This window comes from Peromyscus leucopus, chromosome 1 (genome assembly GCF_004664715.2).
Source record: "Peromyscus leucopus breed LL Stock chromosome 1, UCI_PerLeu_2.1, whole genome shotgun sequence".
NCBI classification, from domain to species: Eukaryota; Metazoa; Chordata; class Mammalia; order Rodentia; family Cricetidae; genus Peromyscus; species Peromyscus leucopus.
Genome location: NC_051063.1, coordinates 118,682,813 through 118,699,089, shown reverse-complemented (window position 1 = coordinate 118,699,089; position 16,277 = coordinate 118,682,813).

Here is a 16,277-nt window from a genome sequence, read left to right as displayed (position 1 = left end):
GAACATATATCCAAAGGATGTTTCATCCTACCACTGAGACACTTGTTCTTTTATTTTTCTTGTTACTCCATTTATACTAGTGAGAATTAAAAAAAATAACATAGAATCTCCTCAGCAGAAGAATGGACAACGAAAATATGGTACATTTGTACAATGGAGTATTACTCAGCTGATAAAATAGTGATATTATGAAATTGGCAGGCAAATGGACAGAGTGAGAAAAAAATCATCCCAAGTGAGGTAATTTAGATCCAGAAAGATAAATGTGGCATATATTTGTTTATATGTGTATATTAGCTGTGAAGTCATTGATAACCAAGCTACAGCTGATGGAACTACAGAGAGCATGTATAGGATAAGGAACTAGAGGGAATAGTTAGATCTCATTTGGAAAGTTATATTGAATAGACAGGGATGGATAAGGGTTGAGGGCTAGAATGGGAGTATCAAGTGGGGAGAGGAGGTCATGGGAGAGAATATGGAGAGAAATATCTAAAATCAAGGGCCATTTGAGGGGTAGGGTAGAACCCTATTACAATTGAAACTTCCTCAAATATATATGTACATGAAGGCATTTTAATAAAATTCTTAATATTGGTGTACACAGAGTCCCAGTTTCTCATCTTTTTTTCGGCAAATGAAGCTTTTGGTACCCAGATTGAGTTACATCTAACTGAGTTGCTGGCCAAAGGCGACCCACACAGATCCAGAAAAAAAACAGGATATTGCTAAGAGTATAGGTTGCTCTCCACACAATTACAGGAAGGTTCTGTTGCTGAAGGGGACACCTACAGAACTCATCGAAGATGGAAACATCAAGCCAGTTCTTAAAAAGTCATTTCTCCCATGTTCCACTGTATTTGGTATGGGAACTACTCTGCAAGTTCTCAAAAGCAAAGTGCAATTACCAAGCCAGCTACAAACCGTATACATACAGTGCTGTACTGCCTGAAAGATATGCTGAGGCATTGGTTGAAAAGAGCTAGTGTGGGTAAGCAACCTATAACTGATTTGACTTAAGGTACACCTCATAAGATAGAACTTATAACCTTCACTGCTTGTGTGCTCAAGAGCCTGAGACTGTATAATCCAGAGACATGGGATAAAATTAAGTAATACAGATTTATGAAAAAATAGTGTTAAGATGACTCCTAATGATATTCTGCTCTATTTAAAAATCAGCACCTTCTTCAACTGTCATCAGACAAGCTTTGGCTGTAGCAGATGGGAATAAATATAGAGATCCACAGTCACACACTACACAAAAGGTGACAGATCTTGAAAAAACAAGCACTAAATGTATCTTTCACTTCAGAGCTCAGAGAACATCGCTGAATAGAGGGGAAAGGAGTGTAAAAGCCAGAGTGGCTGAAAGACAGGAAAGCAGGGCCCTCTAATTCAACATGTCCAAAGCTCATATGAACTCAGAGACTGAGATAACACTCACAGGACCTGCATAGATCAGGACCAGGACATCTCTGTATTATGGCTCCTAGTTTAGTGTCTTTGTGTGAATACTGAGTGAGTGAATGAGTGGGTCTCTGATTCTTGTGCTTTCTCTTGGGCTTTTTTCCTTCTCTTGATTTATATTGTCCAACATCAATATGGTAGTTTTGTTTTAACTTATATTTTATTTTATTAAAGGGAATGAGTGAATTAATTAATAAATAAATGAATAGAACATAGCCACTAAGGTTAAGGTTAACACCTAAAATGTCACTTATACCTACTCGCACAGGGAAACTCAGTTTTATCCAATAGAGTGGTCCTGGGGATATCAAGCTCAAGAGGACAGACATTTTTCTGTTCAGGAGTAGTTGACTATCATATAGTGGACCACAAGGGTTTTTGTTTTTGTTTTTGTTTTTTATTTGTAAACTTTTATTTGGTTACAGTTTGATGATTTTTGTTTGTTTGCTTATTTTTTTGTCTTTTTCTTTGTAGGTGTTTTCAATTTGTTTTATAGGTTTTAAAGGAATTTGTTATTATATTGGGCATTTGTTTTTTTAGAAAGAACTTAAAGTTAAATGAGAGGGATACAAAGAGAGGAAGGACTTGGAGGAGGAGAATATGATCAAAATATATGTAAATTTAAATCATTGTTTCAAGTAATAAAAAATTTAAAATGTAATTAATAAGGTTCCATATCATCCAACACCTCATAGGCCCCTCATGCCCCTATCCATCTAACCTTCCCTTTATATTTTTCCAAAATATTAAAAACAAAACTGAAATTAAAAAATAAAACTGCAAAACCAAATATGAAATTCAAGGCAAAGAAACAAAAGAATGTGACAGAAAGAAATACCAAAATGAAATAAGAATCTACAAAACAAAATATGAATTTAATTTTGTGGTGGCAAACTACTCATGAACATAGAGGGCTTACCTTGAAGTGTGGTTGAAATACCCACTGACATTTCATTGGAGGATATTAATTTTTATTTTATTATTATTATTCATTATTATTGTTATTTTGTTTTTTCAAGACAGGGTTTTTCTGTGTAATTTTGTTGCCTGTCCTGGATTTCACAGAGACTGGCCTCAAATTCATAGCAATCTTCCTGGCTCTGCCTCCCAAGTGCTAGGGTTAAAGGCATGTGCCACCACTGCCCAACGATATTAATCTTGCCTTGTATTAACACTGGGCAACACAACCCAGTATGAGGAATAGGGACACAAAGCCAGAATAGTCAGAGACAAGACCTGCACCCACTGTTGGGACTCCCATAACACAACAAAGCTATACAACTGCAAAGCTCTATATGCAAAGGGCTAAGTCAGTTCCATGTAGCTCCCTGGTTCCATCTCTATGAACTCCTGTGAGCCCACCTTAGTTGATCCTGTTGGTTTTCTTGTGATGTCCTTGACCCCTCTGGATCTTATAATCTTTCCTCTCTCTCTTCATCAGGATTCCCCAAGCTCTACCTAATGCTTGGATGTGGGTCTCTTCATCTCATTCCCTCAGTTTATGGATGAAGCCTCTCTGATGACAATTGGACTAAGCTCCAATCTATGGGTATAGCAAAATATCAATGGGCATCATTAAATTGACTTTTTTTTCTCCAATCATGTTTAGTTCTATTTTTAGATCTTTGGGCCATCCAGCCTCTGGGTCTGGTGCTCCAGACAATGTCAGATGTGGACTCACTCTTGTGGATTGGGTCTCAGCCTGGACCAGTCATTGGTTGGCCACTCCCACAATCTCTCCACCACCCTTATCCCAGCAAATCCCATAGACAGTACAGACTGCAGGTCAAAAGTTATGAGGCTGGGATGGTGTCAAATTTTCTCCACTGGAAACCTTGCCTGGTCACAGGAGATGTCCAATTCAGTCTATGCAGGAACTTTTGCTAGGCATCTTAGCTTGGGCAATCCTTATAGATTCCTGGGAGTTTCCCTTGTTCCAGGTTTATACCTGAAAATTAATGCCCTACTTCCAGTCACCTCTTTTAGTACTCTCCCCCAACCTGCCTCACTTGATCCCTCATGTTCCCTTACCCACCTGACCCCAGTCTACCCACAGAAATCTCTTATATTTCACTTTCCCAGGGAGATCCCAGCATCCCCCCTTGAGTCCTCCTTGTTACCTAACCTCTCTGAGTCGGTGGATTATAACACTGTTATTCTTTATTTTTCATTGAATATCCTCTTATGAGTGAGTATATATGATATCTGTCTTTCTGTGTCTGGGTTACCTCACTCAGGATGATTTTTTCTAGTTCAAGCCATTTGCCTGTAATCTTCATGATATCATTCTTTTTAACAGCTGAGTAATGCTCCATTTTCTAAATGTGCCACAATTTTTAAATCCATTCTTTGGTTGAGGAACATCTAGGTTGTTTCCAGGTTCTGGTTATCAAGAACAAAACTGCTATTAATATAATTGAGAAAGTATCCTAGTCATATGATTAGGCATCCTTTTCATACATGCCCAACAGTGGTATACCTGAGTGTTGAGGTAGATCATATTCTAATTTTCTGAGAAACTATCATATTGATTCCCAAAACAGCTGTACAAAGTCACACTCCTAACACCAATGAAGGTGTATTTGGTGAAAAATCAGGTGTCACAAAAGCTGATTGCAAGCTCTTCTACAAAGCTATAATATTAAAAAAACCCACATGGTATTGGTACAAAAACATAAAGGTGTATCAATGAAATTGAGTCAAAGACCCAGATGTAAATCTGGACACCTGATTTTTGACAAGGAAGATAGAATTATACAATTGAAAATAGAAAGCATCTTCAACAAATGGTGCTGGTATAACTGGATATTGACAAGTAGAAGAATGCAAATAGATCCATATCTATTACTCTGCACAAAACTCAATTTGAAATGGATCAAAGACCTCAATATAAATCCAGATACACTGGACATGAGAGAAGAGAAATTGAGAAATGGCCTTGAACACATTGGAATAGGGGCAACTCCCTGAACAGGATACAAAGAGGGCAAACAATTAATAAATGGGACCTCAGAAAGACAAACATGGTATGTACTCACTCATAGGTCGATACTAGATGTAAAACAAAGGATGACTAGATTGCTACTCACAACTCCAGGGAGGCTACCTAGAAAAGAGGACCCTAAGAAACACACAGGGATCACCCAATGACAGATAAATGGATGAAATCTACATGAGCAAACTGGAGCTGGGGGCGGGGGATAATGAAGGGCAAAGGTTGAGGGAAAGAGAGCTTAGGGGAGCAGAAGATACCAGCTGGATCAAGAACAGAAAGGGAGAACAAGGGAAAAGAGACCATGATAAATGAAGACCCCATGGGAATAAGAAGAAGCAAAGTGCTAGAATGGTCCCCAGAAATCCACAAAGACATTTCCACAATAAACTACTGGCAATGGTCGAGAGAAAGCACGAACTGACCTACTTTGGTATAGGATGGCCAAACACCCTAACTGTCGTGCTAGAAATCTCAACTAATGACTGATGGAGGCAGATGCAGAGATCCACAGCCAGGCCCCAGGTGGAGCTCCAGGAGTCCAGTTGGCGAGAGAGAGGAGGGATTGTATGAGCGAGAATTGTTGAGATCATAATTTGAAAAAGCACAGGGACAAATAGCCAAACTAATGGAAACACATGAACTATGAACCAATAGCTGAGGAGCCCCCAACTGGATCAGGCCCTCTAGATAAGTGAGACAGTTGATTAGCTTGAACTGTTTGGGAGGCCCTCAGGCGGTTGGACCAGGACCTATCCTTAGCTGGCTCTTTGGAGCCTGGGGCCTATGCAGGGACACTTTGCTCAGCCTGGGAAGAGGGTACTAGACCTGCCTGGACTGAATCTACCAGGCTGAGCTGAATCCCCGGGGGAGTCCTTTCCCTGGAGGAGATGGGAATGGGGGGTGGGCTGGGGGGGGGAGACAGAGGGGACAGGAGGAGGGAGGGCATGGGAAACCATGGCTGATATGTAAAATTAAATTAAATTTTAAAATAAAAAAATTTAAAAAATAATTCAATAAATGAAAAAAAATCACATTCTACAAAAGACATTAGAAGCAAACTCTTAATTTGCATTTAAAAGTCCTATCATTGTATCAGCTAAATATCCTCAATATTTATTGATATTGTTCTATACAGTACTCCTTCAAAATAGGATATCTACTTACAATATTCAATGTGTTTCATAATCATAAATATTTAGAATTTCAATGAAAACTTTCTGTATCTGAACTCTACACCCATATCCACATTCCTCACATTCAAGTCTTATACTTTCTACATGCTTTAACAATGTTTTTTTTTATATTATCTGGTATATTCAGGACAGCTTCAGCAATGATCAAAAAACAATAATGCATACTAATAGAATATTTTGATTGCTACAAGACAATATATTGGAAATTATAATTACATAGAAGAACATTGATTATTTTCAGCTCTGTCTTGGTTCTCTATTCTATGTAATGTACCATTAACCAGTCTGTCCATGTAGAGTACTATATGTCTATAATCCACAGCCAAGACACAAATGTCCATGTACTCCTGTGGCTTTTTGGACATAAAATCATCACCTACTCCATTTCCTTCTTACATGTCTACTCTAATAATGTTAGGACAGCTGAGGGGGCATGAACCAATCACACCTTATATATATATGTCAAAATTATCACTTTATTTTTATATTTAACAAATCTTTTTTAAATGTATTTTTATTTTTTATATGTATTAGTGTTTGACCTGCATATCTTCATGAGGGAGTCAGATCCACTGCAACTTGAATTATAGACAGTTGTGAGTTGCCATGTGTGTGCTACAAATTGAACCTGGGTACTCTGGAGGAGCAGCCAGTGCTCTTAACCACTGAGCCATCTCTCTAGCCCATATTTTTGTTTATGTATGAATTTTATTAGGATACAGTAGTTGACAGCTTTCCTAAATTTTATAAGATATTGCTGAATGTTCTAAAGGGAATTATATTTTCTTTAAAGAAAGTATCATTGATTCTTTCATTTCATGAAGAGATTTAGCATTTTATTTCTAATAAAGACATCTTTATGATATAACAATGGGAGAAATCAGTTAAATCAGTGAATTTTTTTGTAGGCATGTACTTACTTGTCATGTTGGAAATTTCATTTTGGGGGGCAGGAAGTACAATCAAAACAGAAAACGTGTCTTTCATCCTGAGGTGATTTTCCAAACCCTGAAGTTCATGCTGCACTGCATATTGAGAGTGGAGTCTGAGAAAAATTAAACATGTTCTTGTAATAAAAAATTTTCCCTACTAAGCAATATTTATAGGGACTTAGAACACTGTGTACTAGAAAATCTATTACATGCAGGCATAAATTATAAAGTACAATTTAATTGTATTTTGTGGTATATATTATGATTGTATTGTGAAACCTATGTGCATGTATGTATATGCATATGTATATATGTGTTTGTCTATAAAACAATATGAGAAAAACAAAAAATCCAGAAAGAAAATCTATCAAAGAAAGTGAATCAGAAAATTGCTCCTACCCAATTCCAGCTGTAATAAACCATCTGAAACACCATGGCCATGGCTAAAGATATATCACTGATAGACAGCTGGTACAGATAAGGAAAATGCTCATGGCTATTCAGGAGGGGTAGACAGGATCCATAATATAGCTGTAGGGCAATAAACAACAAACAGACAAAATCCTTGAAGAAGATGGGATGCACAATGCTTAGTCTAAGACCAAATTTTGTTAAGAAACCTGGGAGTGTTAGTATGATTTTTTTTTATGTTAAAGTCATTTCTAATTTCTTCCACTTAAAAAAATAGTCATATACTAATCCTTCCAGTAAAATATTTTATATTCCTACCATCTCTGTGCTCTTTTACATTAAATTTCTGGTATGTGTAATAGAGAGATTCTTAGTGTTTATTTTTTGAACACTGTGGGTCAAGACAGACATAAATTCAGTCTCTGCCTTTCAACCTGTCATGACACTTAGAAATTCAGCATGGATAACACAATATTTCATAAAAACAAAACTACTCCACTTTACCTATGTAGTTCTTGAGATTTATAGTTGTGGTCCAAGAATGGTCAATGGTAACCACATTTGTCCTGTAAGTACAATTAAATATCTCCTCTGTCTTCTACTTTTAAGAGTTAGCAAAATATTCAATTTTATTTTAGAATAAACCAGTTTTCCTCTGATCAATCACCAAGATGCACTCTACTTTAATATTGGGTAAAACATTAGAATTCCTATTGATTTATTCAATGGCAAAATGAAAATCAAGTGAACATTCTTTGTTGTCAATCTGAAAAAGATCACAATGATCATTAGAGACTAGGCTCCAAACATGACAGTGTTAAATCTCACTCACTGTGAGTTTTCTATTGAATGCTTGTTTCCTTGATCCAGTCCTGTGGAGACACAAGCTTATATCTGTAGTGGATGAACATGTAATATCTATGGGAGTATATAAGGATTTTTATTATTTTTTGTGGATTTTACTATCTAGAATTCTGTCATTGTGAACTTTCATACATTCACTACATTTGTGAATATGGTGAGAGTCTTGCTGTGCTGTCAATTCATATACCATAAAGCACTTCAAATAAATGCTCATTCTTTGCTTTTGAAATATACTTAACATACATGGGAGTAAATGAATTGCAACTGTTACTGAAAATATTATCTTTTTTTTTTCAAAGAAACACCACTGGATAAGTTCACAATTTAGTTATGGCTGTGAAGAATAGGAAGTCAAATGTATATATCATTGTCAAAAGTTCTGTAAAAATTGATGAAGTCAGAGAGATTGCAAATATCATGATTCTTACTCTTCCTCCTCCATTTTGTGCACGACTCTTCTATGTTTAACACTTGAGGCTGTACAATATTGAATGATCAGGGTCTGTTTCTGCAAGTGATGAGTCCTCTTCTCATCGGAACTTGGATTGATATTGGAGCATGTTATCATAATCACTAAACTGGACCTTATAGTATTGACCCTGGGTTTATGCTTGTTGGTGTGTTAGTTACTGCTCTACCGCTGTGAAGAGTCTCCATGACCAAGGAACCCCATGAAATAAATCATTTAACTGGAAGCTTGATTTGGCTTTCAGAGGTTTAGTCTGTGATTATCATGTTGGGGAGTATGGCTATAGGCAGGAAAATATCACTATGGAGTAATAGTTGAAATCCTACATATGGTCCACAAGGTGGAGGCAAAGAGAACAAATCTTGGCTTGGCCTGAGCTTTTGAAAACTCAGTGCCCACTTTCAATGACACACCTCCTCCAAAACAGCCACATCTCCTAGTTCTTCCTAAGCAGTCTAAGAAACAAGAAACCAAACAATCTAGTATGACATTCTGATTCAAACTACCATAGTTTGTCTCTGGTTAGCTCAACATTATTGATTCTGTAATAGCTTAACTTTTCATGGCTGTATTTTTATTTAATATACTTAAGAGGGTATAACTGTTTAATATATTTCTATAGAGCTTGACAATCTCATTAAGTATTATCTTACATCATTTGAGTGTTTTGTTTGTCCTCCTCTTCTGCATTTCTCCATTGCTTATCACTATTGCAACTTATGTAATTTAACAGAGTCTGAGGCTGTTCAGACAGTACCCAACTGACAGAATCATCTATGATTTGACATCTTTCTAATATCTGAATAATGTATTTATGTTATGTTTATTACTTTATTACTTACAATTTTCTCTGTCTCTCATAAAAACCTTAAGATTAATTTGTCTCTTTCCTTGCCAATCTTTGATGGAGATGTATGCTTGTTGTCTTTAGTTTTAAAACTGAGTTACACAGTTAAACCAATGTGGTTAGTGTTCTCTGCAATGCTAATATTGTCAATAATGTAGACTGTTGCTTTTAAAGAAAAATTTTGGGATTTCTGTTTATTACCTCTTTGAAAAATTATCTTTACTTTCTTGTATACTTGTTATTCTTTCATTTGAATGTACATTCGTGTTTTCATAACTTCTAGACTATGCTGTTTTTAGTTGAAACTAAATCATATCCTTTCCCATTTTGGCCTCCTTTTATTCTATGCAGGCACTCCCAGTTATCTTTCCCTGAACCCTTCTGTGGCAAACACACACACACACAGACATACACACACACACACACACACACACACACACACACACCAAAAATAAATTTGTATATACCCAAGTACATAAATGGAATTTTCTGAAACCATTGGTGTTGTTCGTGTGTATATGGTTTCAAGATTGACAACTCAGTCTTGAAATATCATTAAGTGGTCTTGTCCATAGAAGAGGCTACTTCCTCCTCTCCTAGCATTATTAGTTGCCTGTAATTCTTTTTCTAGAATGGAACCCAACAAAATAGTTGTCTTCCGTATCATCATGTCTATTGATACTGCTTTTCTTCTTTTCTTCTTTATGTATTCATTTCTTGGAAGGACTTTCATGACAAACTTCCTGGTACAGTAGCTCTTCAGAATTCAACAAATCTCATGAGTAACAATAAACACAACATACGACTCCTTCGGTTTCTGCATTTCCAGTGAGATCTCCTTATCTGATACATATATACTCAACAAATTACTGACAGTCTCAGAAGTAGTGAGTCTCCACCTTACTTAACAAGCTAATCTGGGACCAATTTGGGTTTGTGAATTTTCATTTTCAGATGAAGTCTAGCCTGACCATCTGAATAGATTCAAGCAAAGAATGAAAACTAAGTTTGATTTTGCAAGATGAAAGAATGTCTTTTTTAATGGAATGTTTTGACTGGCTGACACTTGCCTTATGTTGGTTTTGTGCCATAATTCTGGAATATGAAGTTCAGTTAGCAAATAGGCATTTTGGTACAATCAACGTAGTTGTCACCACTTATATATTTTATCATTTCCAAATGTATGTATAGTATGGGATCTTAAGTCTCATCCTTCCATCTATATTAAGAAATTGAACCTGGCAATGCATACATACTATTTACCTACCTGCTGTGTACCAGTAGATATTTTCTATTTGTACTATACTATACACTTGGATCAAGATGGTCCACACTCCTAACTGACCTCCATAATGGCCAGATTCTACACTGGATGGCACAAATTAATCCTCTGGTCCTATCAAATCATGACAAATTAATGATGGGATAAAAATCATCTGGGAGTATTTGATGAACTATCCATTTCAGAGACTGAAGACTTGTATCATGAAAATCATTGACTAGAACAGTTTGTGGGAAATAACAAGGATTTTCAAGAATCATTTTGCCTTTTAATCTAGGCAAAGAGAAACCATGTACCCTGGTAGTTGGGAACACCAAGACATTCTGGATGTACACTTTATAGGTCAGATCTCTTGAGATAATAGACAAGCATTTCATTTCAAACAGCAAACAAGGGACTCTACATTTTTACTTCACATCACTAGACACAAACTTCAAATTCTTTATAAAGTATCATGCAATGCTGAGAACTTGGAGGGGAAAGCCTGAGAATAATCTTAGTCCATGGAAAACTCAAACCATGGCTATAGCAATTGTGTATTCTCTGCCAATCTCAAGAAATGCCAGATCTTGTTGAGGACACCTCCTTATTCTGAGAGAAATTATCTGTCTCGAGATGAATGGCTTTTCCTACTATCATTGACCAAAATCAAAATATCTCATGAAAGATGACCACAGCATCATAATCACCTTCATCACCATCAACAACAATCTAGTGAATAAATTCTTCTGGGAGTAAGTCCAATATGTAAAGAGGGGATCAAATAGAACAAAGAATGTATCCATTTGATCAGGTTAGAGCAACAACAAAGCCTGGAAAACCAGGTGAAGTTCAAACCTGTAAATTACAAATCTCAAATTCTGTTCATAGAATATGGGAAGAAATGGAAGGTATCAGGTTTTTGTTGTTGTTTTGGGTTTTTTGTTTTTTTTTTTTTTGAGACGGGGTTTCTCTGTGTAGCTTTGCAGCCTTTCCTGGAATGCACTCTGTAGCCCAGACTGGCCTCAAACTCACAGAGATCCACCTGTCTCTGCCTCCCGAGTGCTGAGATTAAATGTGTGTTCTACCACCACCTTGCTGAAGGTATCAGTTTTTATCCCTCTGAATATTAATTGTGTTCTAGGATACACAGGCTTCTGTATTCTCCATCTCTGTGTTACCCAAATAAACTGAAATGAAAAAGGAAGCAAAGCTTTATTTAATAAGAATATGACAGTTCAATCATATGACAGCTAATCAACTGTCTCACTTATCCAGAGGGCCTTGAACTGTTTGAGAGGTCCCTAGGAAGTGGATCCAGGACCTGTCCTTGGTGCATGGGCTAGCTTTTTGGAGCCTGGGGTCTATGCTGGGACACTTTGCTCAGCCTTGATGTAGGGAGGAGGGGGCTGAACCTGCCTTGCCTGAGTCTACCAGGTTGGGCTGACTCCCCAGGGGAGACCTTGCCTTGAAGGAGATGGGAATGTAGGGGGTGGATTTGGGGGGAGGAGAGCTGGGAGGTGGGAGGAGGGAGTATGGGGGAATCCTTTGCTGATATGTGAAATTATATATATATATATATATATATATACATTATGTTATAATATATAATATGATATATATAATATATAAAATATGACAACTGTTTATCATTGCTAAGTACTTTTTTCGTTCAAATATTTGGTCATCAGTCATCTCCACATGCGTTGATATCAAGCCTCAACTGGCCAAATTATTTATACAGCCTCTTTCTTATATTATAGATATTAACATTTCTCATATTCCTTTGTGTTCCAACCTTTCAACCTACTACCTTTCTGGGTAAGATATCACGTCTAAGCTTCAAGACCACCTAAGATTTTTGAGACTTCCAAACCCATCACATTCTTAAGCTAATTTCTTCTAATGTGTCAAGTTCCAGAAGCAGACCCATAGGTTTTTCCCTAAAATATCTAATACAGACACACACTGCTCAACAATGCCTCACAAACTGACATCTCCCAAATGGAGATTCTCATAACTAGGGATTCATGAATAGTCATTCCTGTTACAATGTTCTTTGAAGGAAGCTAATAACAGTCCTAAAATACCAAATATACTTTAAATTATACATTAAAGACATATTTTTGATATCTTGACAAAATTTTGGCTATACCCATACAACAGTTCATAACCCAATTCTATTAAATGATGAAGTTTAAGGATGACCCAAATCTTGAGGGCTATAAATGGGAAATGGACTGTGAAGATACACCATTACAACAACTCTTATGAGGAAAACATTTAATTGAGGTTGGCTTATAGTTCAGAGGTTAGTCCACTGTCTTCATGGTGGCAGGCATGGTGGCATGAAGGCAGACATGGTGCTAGAGACTTGGCTGAGAGTTCTACGTCTGGACTAGCAGGCAGGTAGCAGGAAGAGTGAGTGTGTCTTTAGTCCTGACTTGAACTGAAATCACAAGGCCTACCTCATGGGGCACACTTCCTCCAACAAATTCATAATAGTGGCACCATTACAACTCCTAACAGTGGCACTCCGTATGAGCATATGCAGACCATTTTCATTTAATCCACCACATCTATACTTGAGTTCTTAATCCTATATCTTGCTTAGAATGATAGATACCAAAATTTCCTAGTATCGGTTTAGATTTCAATGTACTTACTTTTCTTTATTTTTCTTTCCACAATATCAGAGATTATTGAATAACATATTCACATACTGTAACAATTTCATAGGATGCAACTTGCAAACTAATTCTAACTTTTCTTGATGTCAGTCAACACACAGATTCTATTAAAGAGTATCAAAATAAAATATAATAATATAAAATAACTATCACATGTGCACTGGAAAATAGAAACATAAGAAGAAGAGCCCAAGAAAAGGGACAAGAATCAGAGTCCTACTTGTGCACACACTTAGAAATCTCATTAAAACTATAAACTTGAAGGTATCATATTAAAAGAAAGGACCTGTTAAAAACATATACAGGCCCTGAAACATACATTCTTTTATTCTAGTCTTAATTGCTGACATTGTCTAAGGTTATACATTACACATCATACAGAGACCGTGTGTGTGTGTGTGTGTGTGTGTGTGTGTGTGTGTGTGTGTGTGTGTTGCAGAATAGTTATGGAAGTATTATAGAGACCACAATAGAGTTCAGGGGGGTCAAAGAAGCCTCACTGTAGATATAGGCAGAAGAGTGATAGAGATGCAAAATGTGGCTGCAGTGCGGAGTGGAAGGAGGTAAAGCAACAGGCTGTAGAGATGTCATGTTTAGATGGACTGCCAGGTTGAGTTGAAATGTAGTCAATGTGCAGTACAAAGAAAGTGATTGAGGACAAACACAGGACCCAGTTCAGATAGACAAATGAATGGACAGACTGACAATGAGTACTTGAAATATGCTGTGTCATCAGTCAAGATCAAGTTGAACAGAAGTGCCTGAGCAGATAGCAGTTCTCCTCCTGGTCAGTGCTTTCATACATACCAGGTAGACATAAGATTGTCCAGTGGTGGCTATTGTCACCAGTGTTAAGTGTGTGCCTCTTCAAGAGATATCATACACCTTGATTCTGTTTATTGTAGTCCATAAATTATCAAGCTTGGGTTTTTTTGTGTTTGTTTAATTTTGAGGGCAAGTTGATTTTAATACACTGATACATTTATATAATCGCAAAGTTTTTGGATGACTTCATGGGTTAGTATCCTTACTATAGCACAAAGTTATTAATTAATCTCTGCTTTATGGGTAGCACTGTGCAGGTGGTATGTCTAGATGAGAAACAAGGTGCTTCTAAAGTTTCACTTAAAGTGGAGTCATGTTTTGTTTGTAAAATGAAATAATCCAGGAAAACTTATAGCCTGATGTTAACATGTTATACACTATAAAGCAACTTATAGCAGGACATGGCCTGAACAAAAAAAGTGGGTGTTCAGTGAGACTATGAAAAGTCAGTCTTCTGATAAGTGAGATCCAGAGAAGGGGTGCACATGCTTATTAAGTTTACATCTTACAAGTGATACTTGCAACTTTACATTCTATCACATGGGTTTTAAATTTTAGTAGAAGCATTCTTTTTTCCTCACTCCTGCATATCCTTCTCTCTAAATAATACACGGATTTCTTGATAGCGCTTTGAACCTTTTTCAGGTATAAAAAACATGATAAAATATACAATATATTTCAGGATATATATATATATATATATATATATATATATATGTTTGTAGATATAGGTATAGACGCAGATATTACAACTAAGGCAACTCTCCTTTACAAATATGTCCTATATGGGAAAAATAAATGCTAACTTTAGCTGTTAGTAATAAAATGGAAGTACTATATGACTATTTGCTTGTATGGAAGCATCTTATGACCCTTATCAAAACTTCATAATGTACTTTCTTTTCTCTCATGCCTAGTCATACTCTCAGATCTTGTTTGCATTCAGATGGCAGGTGATATATTTTGAAATTTTGTACTCAACACAATTAGAAAATCTAAAAGAAATGAACAATTTTCTGGATAGGTACCACATGCCAAAATTAAATCAAGACAATATAAATAACTTAAATAGACATATAACCCCGAAGGAAATATATGCAGTCATTAAAAGTCTCCTAATAAAAAAAAGAAAACAAACAAACAAACACAGGGCCGGATGGTTTCAGCACAGAATTCTACCAGAATTTCAAAAAAGAGATAATATCAGTTCTCCTCAAATTGTTCCACACAATAGAAAAAAAAAGGGATGTTGCAAAAAATTTTTTTTCCAAGACAGGGTTTCTCTGTGTAACATTTTGTCTTTCCTGGAACTTGCTTTGGAGACCAGGCTGGTCTTGAACTCACAGTGATCTGCCTGGCTCTGCCTCCTGAGTGTTGGGATAAAAGGCGTACACCGCCGCCGCCGCCGCTGCTGCCGCCGCCGCCACCACCACCACCACCTGGCTACAAAAACTCTTTTTATTTGTCTACAGTAACCCTGATACCCAAAACACAGAAAGACGCAACAAAAAAAAAAAAAAAGGGAATTACAGAACTCCAACTCCAAAGCCAGCTTTAATTTTTTTTTTCTGAGACAGGGTTTCTCTGTGTAGCTTTGCACCTTTCCTAGAACTCACACTGTAGACCAGGCTGGCCTCGAAACACCTGGCAAACAGCTTTAATTTTTAATTGAACTGGGACTACAAAAATATCATTTGCATTATATGTCTATAGAGAAAAGCATAAACAAACATTTGGGAAGATATGTAATATTTTATGCTGTTGAAAATGTTATAAATCAACAGGCCAATTTACTCTTTTTCTTGGGACATTTTTTTTTCTGGATGATTTGTCCTTTTTCTTCACATGTCTCATTTGTCCAGTGGTCTTGCGATTCCTTAGCAGAATGCCTTCATTCTTCTCCTTCTTTTTTTTTTTTTTTTTTCCGAGACAGGGTTTCTCTGTGTGGCTTTCGCCTTTCCTGGAGCTCACTTGGTAGCCCACGCGGGCCTCGAACTCACAGAGATCCACCTGCCTCTGCCTCCCGAGTGCTGGGATTAAAGGCGTGAGCCACCACCAACTGGCTGCCTTCATTCTTCTGAAAAGACAAAAACAAAACTCTGTCCCAACCCTAACTTTGGGGAGGTTCCCTTTTAGCAAGTCATATCTGATCAAATGAAAAGCATTTTGTTAGTTTTATAGGTTAGTTTAGATTTAACAGGAACTCTGTTTGATGAACTAACACCTCTTCTCATCAAGAGGTCTGTCTTGATCAAAACTAATCTTTATCAGTGTTGATTTATGGTTTCTCCTGAAATTTCTGTTTTATCTTTTAAAACTG